Source organism: Amblyomma mixtum, chromosome 5 (assembly GCF_055824585.1).
Source record: "Amblyomma mixtum isolate Tamu chromosome 5, ASM5582458v1, whole genome shotgun sequence".
NCBI classification, from domain to species: Eukaryota; Metazoa; Arthropoda; class Arachnida; order Ixodida; family Ixodidae; genus Amblyomma; species Amblyomma mixtum.
Genome location: NC_143016.1, coordinates 164,022,790 through 164,033,727, shown reverse-complemented (window position 1 = coordinate 164,033,727; position 10,938 = coordinate 164,022,790). Strand labels below are relative to the sequence as shown.

Here is a 10,938-nt window from a genome sequence, read left to right as displayed (position 1 = left end):
AAGACATTGTGACTTGGATGCACGATCGGTATGTGGTTATTTTGTGGAACATGTATATAAGTTAAGAGAAGTCTTGAAGCAACAAGATTGCGCGGATGATGTATTGAGTCTGATGGACCAACTTGTGTTAATGAAAGTCCATTAGACACGGTTGTCTGCGAAGGGGCACGACAACTACGATATTTTATTGATGTATTCATTCATGCAATAAAGAAAAAAAAAAGCAGTCGTGGCCGAGTGGTTAAGGCGATGGACTTGAAATCCATTGGGGTCTCCCCGCACAGGTTCGAATCCTGTCGACTGCGCGAAAGAGTGCTGTATTTTATTTTGCGTCCTTTCGCTTCATTGAATTGGAGATGACGAGCGAGAGCGCCCTCCGTGTCGTAGTCGTGGCCGAGTGAGGATTCTGTTTCCGGCCACGCCAGTGAACGGACGCAGGATGCAGGGCTCCGATGGAGCGGCTTCAGCGGCCATGTCTGGCCTCGGTAACAGGGCTATGGAACAGGAAAACGACTATCAGGTTGTACTGCCAAGTCTCCCAACAGGGCGTTTTGTTTTAAATACAGTTTTTTTGCACGCGGATATTAGTGCCCGCCCGTACCGGGTGGAAGATTTCCGTGACGCGTTGGCTCAGCATTCACTGCTCCCAGACGTTATCGCCTTGGGGGCGTATCGCATTAGCCACGTTTGGGCCATCACATTGAAGGATGCGGACGCAGTGAAGAAGATTGAAGGCGTCGGCGAGCTGCTCGTGAAGAAACGCCGGTGCCTTGTGATTGACCCGGCAAACCAAGATGTGCGCCTCAAGCTTCACTGGCTGCTACATTGCGTGCCGGACGAGGACGTGCGGGTCGCACTTGCGCCGTATGGAAAGGTGTCCGAAGTTACCCGGGAGCGCTGGCGCGTGCACGGCGTGTCAGAGAGGGGCTCTACCACCAGGACTGTCACGCTGAAGTTGAAAGCTGGAGTCAAACGTGACGACTTGCCGCACCAACTGAATGTCGGTGGTGAGTTGGCCCTCGTCGTGGTTCCAGGAAGGCCTCCGTTGTGTCTTCGTTGCCGAAGTACAGGGCACATTCGTCGAGAGTGTAAGGTCCCGCGGTGCTGAACCTGCCGACGTTTTGGCCACGAAGACAGTCAGTGCTCCCGTTCTTACGCGAGCATCGCCGGTCCTGGAAGCAGTGAAGATGCTTCGGAGCACCTGATGGATGAGGCGGACGCGGAAGAGGCTGCGAAAACAACGGGGCAACCAGCGAGAAAAGATGGGCCTACGTTGACGCTTCTCGTAAAGAAGACGGCGTCCGTCACCACAGCGGCTACTCCACAAGTAGAGCAGGAGCCCCAGCAAGGTGGAGGTGATAGAACGATGGACACGCCACCACAAACTCTACAAGCCCCAGGCAGCGTGGAGTCGTGCAACGCCGACACCATGGAAGTCAGTGATGATGTGGCTGTCTTAACCGCTGCGAAACGGTCCCACGAGGAAAGCGTCGGCGACAAGCCGCAGGCCGGAGCTGGCAGCGACGAGCCACCATCAAAAACAACGGGGACCCGACGTCCGTCCTTGAAGCCGCGCCCGAACGTTGAGGCTGCGACACGGCAGGGGGAAAAACCGCCTCCGTAGTTTTGTTGTGTTTCGTTGGCGGGAGTGTTGGTTGTGCGTCGTCCGACGTAGTGCGCTCTCACCTGGAACTCTGCGTTTGTGTGCGCGGATTATGGAAGCTGCTGCGGGGAATGGGCTTATAGTGCCTCCAGACGCATCGTTGGGAGGCCGCACATGCGTGCAAACGCAACGGAACAAGGAGAGCCACACGCACGACTGAGGAGGTAGGCGCCATATGGAGCAGATTGCATTGTTTTGATTAATCGCATGGCTATTAAACTAGAAGCCCCATTGCGTGTCGCAACTTTGCATGTCAGAGGGCTGGGAGCACGAAGGCGGCAATGTCAACTTAATCGCTTGATGCTTGATAATGACCTAGACTTAACAGCTGTGCAAGAGTCAAAGATAGACTCTCAAGACCAGACCGACCGCATGGTGTCATCTTTCCGCGCAAACTTCGATGTGTGTGTGTGTCACTCTGTCGGTGCGTCAGGTGGATGCCTTCTTTTTATTCGTAATACACTAGGTATAAGTGTAGAGTCTGTACTTGCATGTGAAAGTGGTCGTCTCTTGGTTGTCGATTTTTCGTTTTCAAATTTATTTTGGCGCGCAGTTTGCGTTTATGCCCCCAATGTTGAAAGTGATCGTCAGGTGTTTTTTTCTTCCATTGAGCCTTACTTGAGTTGTGACAAAGTTTTGATCCTAATGGGAGACTTCAACTGTGTGTGTGCTGCTTCTGACCGCGTAAAGTGTAGACCAGTGATGGACAAAAGTGCCGAACTATTGAATGCCTTCGTGCACGACTATTCTTTGGAAGACATTGGAGATATGTTTTCAACCGGAACCCTGCCTGAATACACGCATTTTCAGCGCGATAGTCATGCAAGATTGGATAGGTTGTATGTATCGGTTGATATCGCGCCACTCTGCACTGGATACGCCGTAAAACCAGTGTCGTTTAGTGATCACTGCCTTGTGAGTGCGACTTTTGGAATGAAAGAAAGAAAGTCACGCTTTAACTGGCATCTGTGGAAACTGAACAAAAATCTTTTAGATGACGAAGAATTTGTCCAGGAAATTACAAAAGACTTTGACAGTGCGCTAGCTGCGCCTGTAGACAGCGTGTCAGTCGAATGGGAAAGTTTCAAAGAACGAGTGAAGATTAAAGCAATAGAAAGGAATAGCGTAATTCAGTATCAAGGGAAGGAAAGAGAAAAAACTTAACGGACAGCTCGAGTGCCTCTTGAGCATGGAAAGTAGTAAGCCAGGTTTTTTTCACTAAACAAATAAAATACGTAAAATGTCAGATCGAAAGAATCGATACTGAGAGGTACCGAGCGGGGGTCGTACGCTCAAGGAACGACAGATTATGGGCAGGCGAAGCACCTACGAAGCGAGCGCTATCAGATGAAAAGCGCTACGCTTGCCAGAAGGAAATCAGGCAAATAAGACACGAGGGGAACATTATAAACGACTCTAGAGGTATTCAGCGTGCTATTACGGAGCACTTTTCTGACCTTCTTAGTAATGAGCGCGAGCGCACTGAAGGATTTGAAGAGAATTTTTTACGACTGATGCCAATTCTAGAGGACGATGTTAAGGAGCGTATTGAGCTGCCTATTACTTTGGAAGAGATTGAGACGGCAATAGATGACCTTCCATCTGGGAAATCTCCTGGGCCAGATGGGCTGAATGCTGCCTTCTACAAATACTTTAAAAACCAAGCTGCTCAGTTTTTATTGAATGTCATAACTGAAGCCTATGATCGAAAAAAGGTCCCGACGTCGTTCACTACTTCACACATTGTATTTATTCCCAAGTCTGATGACAGAAAAACGAGTGTTGGTGGGTTCCTATAGACCTATCAGTCTTACCAACGTCGATTACAAGGTATACATGAAGGTTCTATCAAAAAGGCTGCAGAGCGTAATCGACAAGTTAGTTGGGCCACACCAGACCTGTGGCATCAGAGGACGCAGCATAGCCACAAATATACATGTGGCAAGAACAGTACTGGAATGTGTTGATGCGCTTGGAAGTCAGGTTGCTATGATACAGCTAGACTTGGCAAAAGCGTTCGATCGCGTTTCGCACGACATTCTTTTCAGCATCCTAGAGCATTCAAACCTTGCTGGTGTAATCGTAGATGGGCTGAAAATGGCCTACGCAAACTGTACGACGCGTATCATAGTTAATGACGAACTTACTGACAGCCTCATTGTCCGCTCGTCGGTGAGGCAAGGGTGCCCGCTCTCTCCGCTGCTTTTTGCAATGTACCTTGGCCGTTATGCCTGACCATTCTCAACAGTGATTATGTCACGGGTTTCAAGCTGCAATCCGCGCATGTCAAACTCCTTTCATACGCGGACGACATAGCAGCCTTTTGCTCGAACAGAGACAGCATTCTTGAAGTTCAGAGAGTTGTTGAAAAGCTGTGGTCAGACTGGATGTGAGGTCAACTGGGAGAAAAGCTCTGGATTTTGGCACGGTGATTGGGACGTTACACCGAATTCTTTTTCACGACTGCAGTGGTCTCGCTTGCCAACGCGCTACCTTGGTGTGCCCCTGAACTGTTATCGCGATCACAGCTCAGACTGGAGTGAAGAGACCTCAACGGCGAGAGAGAAAGCGGACGCGTGCCAAGGAAGGCAGCTGTCAGTATTTTCGCGCGCCTATGTCTGCAATGTGTTTCTGATCTCGAAGATACGGTATGTCATGAATGTGCTGTGTGCATCGAGAGCCGCTATTCAAAAAATTCCCCATGTGTTTGCTGTTTTTCTTTGGTCGTCTACCTGGGAGAAAACCAGGCGAACAATCCTGTTTCTTCCAGTCAAAAAAGGAGGCGTTGGACTGATTCATTTGTTTTTGCGACAAGTTGTATCACGCTTTATTTTCCTGCGCGACCAAAATGACATCTTTTTGCGAACTGTGATGCAAGCACGGCTGCAAAGACTGCTCCCCAGAATCGTAGTGTCGTCCAGCGGAAGCATGTGTGACGCTGTGACGGGATATTTGCGTGAGGTCGTGCTCTCTTACAAGTTGTTAGAAGTTCGATTTTCCCCGGACTACTTGTACAATGTATGCAAGAAAAAGCTGTACAGAGACCTGGCTGACACCATGATGCCGATACCTTTGTACCGTGCGCCTTACCGTGGAGGCCCAGGGCAGGATATTTTAAAACGTGTGAAGAAGATGCCAGTTAGGCCGGCAGTGAAAACGTTCTTTTTCAAGTTGCACAGTAATACACTGCCCGTAAAAACTTGGCTTCATGAAAAAGGACTCCTTGTCCCTTGGACAACCGACTGCTTGTTATGTAAGAAGCCAGAAACTCTCGAACAGGTGTTTTTTAGGTTGCTGAGACGCAGTATTTCATTGGGACGTCCTACAGAGAACTATTAAAAAAGAACTCCCACTGGACCCTTATGGCATCCGGTTTTTACCAGTGGATCACGCAGATGTACCTTATAACTTATTAATGCTCCTTGGCCCCCACAGCTTGTGGAAAACGCGAATGCAAGTAAGGCACGCGGATATTAATATTCTCAGTGTACGTGAAAACTTCATTGAAAGTGCTGTTTGCCTACGGGAATGTTTCAGGGAACAACCTGACCCACCTCATTGGGTAACACTTCTGGATGACTTCGTCAAGCTGAAGAAATTTTAACCTCACTCGCTTCAGCTGAAGTGCAGCAGAAGCGATATTTTAAATGAGCCTTTGTGTTGTGTCGTTTTCGGAAGTAAAGAAAAAAAAAACAGTCGTGGCCGAGTGGTTAATGCGATGGACTTGAAATTCATTGGGGTGTCCCCGCACAGGTTCGAATCCTGCCGACTGCGCGAAAGAGTGCTGTATTTTATTTTTCTCATCTTGCTTCATTGAACTGGAGATGACGAGCGAGAGCGCCCTCGTGTCGCAGTCGTGGCCGAGGATTCTGCTTCCGGCAGCCGAGCTGAACGGATCGCAGGGTCATGGGCTCCAGCGGAGCGGCGATAGCGGCCTTTGACGGCCGCGGAAACAGGATCGATGACTGCGGTGATAAGGATTACCAAATTATTTTGCCGACACTGCCAACAGGACGTGTTGTTTTCAACACCGTTTTTCTTCACGGCGACGTGCGAGCGAGGCCGTTCCGGGTCGAGGATTTCCGTGACGCCCTGGCCGAGACCGGTACGCTCCCCGACGTGGTCGCGTTGGGGGCGTACCAAATCAACCATGTGTGGGCGGTCACCCTGCGGAACACGGAGGCAGCAAAGAAGTTGCTCGCCTTCAACGAGGTGCAAGTTAAGAAACGCCGCTGCCTCATTATCGACCCGGAAGACCAGCAGGTAAAGCTGCGGCTACACTGGATGCTTCACGGTGTGGCCGACGACGACATCCTGACGGCATTCGCGGCGTTTGGCAAAGTGACCGACGTTACGCGTGAGCGGTGGCGGATACAAGGCGTCAATGACAAGAGCTCAACGACAAGAACGGTCCTACTGAAGTTGAAGCCCGGCTTGAAAGTGGATGACCTGCCACACCAGGTACGTGTCGCCGGAGAGTTGGCTCTTGTCGTGGCGCCTGGGCGTCCAATGCAGTGCTTGCGCTGCCATGGTACAGGCCACGTGCGGCGTGAATGCAAGGTTCCCCGCTGTACGAAATGCCGGCGGTACGGCCACGCGGATAATGAGTGTGTCCGCACTTACGCGGTGGCTACGGGCGGGGCGTCGAAAGACGACTCTGCGGAACTCCTGATGGATGTAGTCGAGGCCGAAGAATCTGCGAAAGGCATAGAGGAACCCGAAAAGCAAGCAGGATCGACGGGCTCTTCGGGACCCTCCAGCAGCGATGCCGTACGCAAGCCTGAAGGGGCAGAACCTACTAGAAAGGAGACGGAGGCGTCGAGCGGTGAAGTAAGCATGCCAGCGCTCCAAGAAACCGAGCCAGCGACTCTGACTGAGGAGAAGCTTGACCAGAGCGGCGCCCGCACGACCGGCGTCCCTGCCCCAGCGAAGCGGCCACACGCCCAGACCGGAACCGAAGACGACAAGGCGGAAGCCCCCAGCGTCGAAGAGCCGCCGGCAAAAACGACCCAAGGACGGCGGTCGTCCATCCGGCCACGACCAAATGTGTCGACGGAGAGGAGAGCCCTTGACAAGCCGCCCCCGCTGCCAGGCCTGGCACCAGCACCGGATGGCTCCGGTGTCAATGATGTCGTCTAGCCAAGCGCTAGACGTGAAGGGTAAGCACCATGTTCCCGGCCTCTTTCTTCTACATGAAAATGGCTCATGCATTCCCCATGAAAGTCGGTACACTTAATGTCAGGGGACTGGCAAGTAAGAAGAAGCAGAGCCAGGTGTACCGCCTTTTAACTGAGCACGACATTGACGTCCTGGCAGTGCAGGAAACGAAAATTGACGGGGAAGAGGAGACCGGGAGCATGGTGCGACGTTTCACGTCTAGGTTTTTTGCAGTTGTCGCCTACGCTGTAGGAACGTCTGCGGGTTGTGTCATCTTTGTAAAGAATGTACCGGGACTTGAGGTTCAGGCATATACGGCGTGTCCTTCGGGTCGATTTGTTTTGGTTGACTTCCTGTACGACAAGACATATTGGCGCATCATCTCTGTGTACGCCCCAAATGCGGTGGATGAGAGGACATTCTTTTTTCAAAACGTACAAAAGTACTTTAGTTGTGAGAGATCCCTGATCGTCATGGGTGACTTCAATTGCGTCCTTCGAGGCTGCGACAAAACCAGTGCAAGGGCATTTAGGGACAGAAGCACTGAAGTACTCTCAGAAATTATAGACACGTGCAACCTCGATGATGTGGCCGAATGTTTAGAAGGCGAGCGTTGTGTGAGACTCACACATTTTCAACGGTCAAGCCATGCACGGCTAGATCGCATTTATGTGTCATCGAACGTTATTTCAAAATGCAGTAGCTACAATGTAGTACCGGTATCATTTTCGGATCATTGTTTAGTGCTGTGTGGGATAGGGACAAAGAAACGAGGAAATCAGTTTTCTTGGGAGATGTGGAAATTAAATAATAAGCTCATTACAGACGACATCTTTAGCAGGAAAGTAAACGAAGAAATCAGTAAATTAAAGCCGAGCGGGGAACTGAAAGTATGGCAGCAGTGGGAACTTTGCAAACAGCAAATAAAAATAGCCGCAATCGAAAGGTCAAGCTGCAAACGACAAGAGGAGATGCGTGAGGAGGACAATTTAAGATCTTTACTAGCTAGACTTCTCGAAAAAGAAAGCGAAGAGCCTGGCAAATGGATGGACGACATTAGAAAAATAAAGCATAAGATTGAACTCTTTGAAGAAGAACGCTATCGCGGCGCACTTGTGCGGGCTAGGGCGCAAGATAGAGCTGTTGGGGAGACACCTTCAAAGCGAGCGCTAGGAATGGAAAAAACGCATGCTCAACGAAACCACATTGAACAGATTGAATGGGGCGGGGCGTTATCTGGGGACAGCGGGCATATCCAGCAGGCATTTCTTAAATATTATCAGGCGCTGTTTGCAAAGCAAGAAGTGGATGTGAGCGCATTCAAGGAAAAGTTTCTTGGTGCTTTGCCGCGATTAGATGACGAACAGAAAGAAAGGCTGGAGCTGTCGATAACTGCGTCGGAGGTCGAGCAAGCGATAGGAAATCTGAACCAGGGAAAATCTCCTGGACCTGATGGGTTAAGCGCCGCTTTTTACAAAGCATATAAACACGAAATAGTGCCAGTACTGACAGCAGTTTTCAACGAAGCCTACAAAGAAAATGAATTGCCCCCGTCTTATGGTAAATCCCATACAGTGCTAATCCCTAAATCCGATGACGCCGAAAAGTTACAACAGGTCACAGCATATATCGTCCTATCGCCCTCACAAACGTAGATTATAAAGTTTTCATGAAGATTTTAGCCCGTAGACTACAGTCAGTAATTCAAGATATAGTCGGTCCCCACCAGACGTGTGGGATCAAGGGACGCTCGATTGTTTCCAATATTCATAGAGCGAGGTGTGTGCTGGAATGTTGTGATAACACAAATAGCTGTGTAGCCATCCTTCAGCTAGATCTTGAGAAGGCATTTGATTGTGTTTCGCACGATATCTTGTTCTGCATACTCGACCATGTGAATGTAGGGTCCATTATTTGCGAGGGAGTGGCCTTGGCGTACCGGAGCTGCACGACAAGATTAATTGTAAATAAGAGTTTTGGGGCCCCCATTAGCCTGCAGCGTTCGGTGCGCCAGGGTTGTCCCCTCAGCCCTCTTCTATTCTGCATATACATTGAAGCGTTATGTTTGAAAATCATGGAAAGTGAGAAAATTCGTGGCTTCCAGCTACAGGCGGCAGAAGTTAAGCTGCTGGCTTATGCGGATGATGAGGGTGTTGCATTTTGTTTTGCCTCCCGTCGCTTCGTTGAAGGGGAGACGACGATAGAGGGCGCCCTCCGTGTCGCAGTCGTGGCCGAGTGGTTAAGGTGATGGACTTGAAATCCATTGGGGTCTCCCGCGCACAGGTTCGAATCATGTCGACTGCGCAAAAGGGTGTTGCATTTGGGTGTTGCATTTTGGGAGCAGTTATACGGGCACGGGCAGAAAAGCTTTGGGTTAGTGAAATGCCAACGAAGCGGGCACTAGCGGACGAAAAGAGCTACGCAGCGAAAAATGATATCCAAGAGATAAGATTCGAAAATGCCCTCACCCGAGACAAGGAAATGATTAAAAGGGCGTTCGTTGAACACTACGGAGAATTATTACGGAGAACACTACGGAGTCTGGGACACTTATTTCTGCGGCAGATTGTAAGCAGATTTTGTTTTGTGCGCGATGTAAGCGATCCATTTTTGCGTACTGTGTGCCAATTAAGGCTCGGAAATGCACTGCCGGACTTTGTTGTCTCAACCGAAAGTTTCTCGGGACGTATTTTTGGTTACTTTAGAGAGGTTGTCGCGAGTGTTCGATTCCTGTCTGTTCGATTTTCGTATGAATATTTATCTTCTGTTAGCAGGAAGAAGTTGTACAAGGATTTGTGCGATGTAGTTCTTCCACAACCTATGTACAGGGCCTTATACAATGGAGGCCTGGGACGCGACGTACTTAAGCGTGTGAAGGCGATGCAGGTGCCGCCAAGTGCAAAAACTTTTTTCTTTAAATTACATACCGGAACACTACCAGTAAAGGAATTCTTGGAAAGGAAGCATTTATTTCTACCTTGGGGATCACATTGTTTAATTTGTAAACAACCTGAAACAATAGACCATTTTTTTGCACTGTTGGGAGGGGGTATACTTCTGGGACATCTTACAAAGGACTTTAAAAAATGAATTACCGCTGGACTCTCATGGTATTCGGTACTTGCCTGTAGAGAGTGAGGATGGGACACCATTTGACCTTATTATGCTAATGGGCCTCCATTGTATTTGGCGCTCAAGAATGGCAGGATATCATCGCGACCCTGATGCACGGTCAGCACGGATCTATTTTCGGGAGTGCATGCATAAGTATATTGAAGTTCAGAAACTTGCTCCTGAAGCTCCCGATTGGCTCGAAAGAGTCGAGCCTTTGATGACACTTAAAGAGTTTTAACGTGACGAAGCCACGCCCCACCAGGCGGATAGTGTTGTTAATTATTGCTCATTGTTCTCTGTAAGTGTATTTGTGTACTGTGGTTCTTGCCGAAGTCGGGCAATAAAGAAAAAAAAAGCAGTCGTGGCCGAGTGGTTAAGGGGGATTCTGCTTCCGGCCACGCCAGTGAACGGACGCAGGATGCAGGGCTCCGATGGAGCGGCTTCAGCGGCCGTGTCAGGCCGCGGTGACAGGGCTAGTCAACAGGAAAATACTTACCAGGTTGTTTTGCCAGCACTGCCTACAGGTCGGTTCGTTTTGAATACGGTTTTTTTGCACGCCGATATCAGGGCCCGCCCGTACCGGGTGGAAGATTTCCGCGACGCTTTAGCAGAGCAGTCGCTGCTCCCCGATGTTATCGCAATGGGGGCGTATCGGATGAGCCACGTCTGGGCCGTCACTCTCAAGGATGCTGAAGCGGTGACCAAGATTATTAGTGTCGGTGAGCGGTAGTGAAAAAAGGCCGCTGCTTGGTGATTGACCCGGCCAACCAAGACGTGCGAATGAAACTTCACTGGCTGCTACACAACGTGCCAGACGAGGATGTTCGGGCTGCCTTTGCGCCGTACGGAAAAGTGACGGAAGTTGCCCGCGAGCGCTGGCGCGTGAGTGGTATGTCAGAAAAAGGCTCGACTACTAGACTCGTCACGTTGAAGTTGAGAGCTGGCGTGAAGCTGGACGACCTGCCGCACCAGCTGAATGTTAGCGGTGAGCTGGCGCTCGTTGC

At 50.0% G+C, this 10,938-nt stretch overlaps 3 non-coding genes and 1 pseudogene across 3 annotated transcripts; all 4 read left to right on the top strand.

The window, feature by feature from the left end:
- The first annotated feature begins 223 nt into the window (after positions 1 to 223).
- Positions 224 to 305, top strand: TRNAS-UGA (transfer RNA serine (anticodon UGA)). The gene has a single exon. It is a non-coding gene; the product is annotated as a tRNA-Ser (tRNA).
- A 134-nt stretch (positions 306 to 439) lies between these two features.
- LOC149344405 (uncharacterized) lies at positions 440 to 1,624 on the top strand (annotated as a pseudogene).
- Positions 1,625 to 5,355: 3,731 nt separating this feature from the next.
- TRNAS-UGA (transfer RNA serine (anticodon UGA)) lies at positions 5,356 to 5,437 on the top strand. Its single transcript has one exon. It is a non-coding gene; the product is annotated as a tRNA-Ser (tRNA).
- Positions 5,438 to 9,041: 3,604 nt separating this feature from the next.
- TRNAS-UGA (transfer RNA serine (anticodon UGA)) lies at positions 9,042 to 9,124 on the top strand. The gene has a single exon. It is a non-coding gene; the product is annotated as a tRNA-Ser (tRNA).
- Positions 9,125 to 10,938: the final 1,814 nt, after the last annotated feature.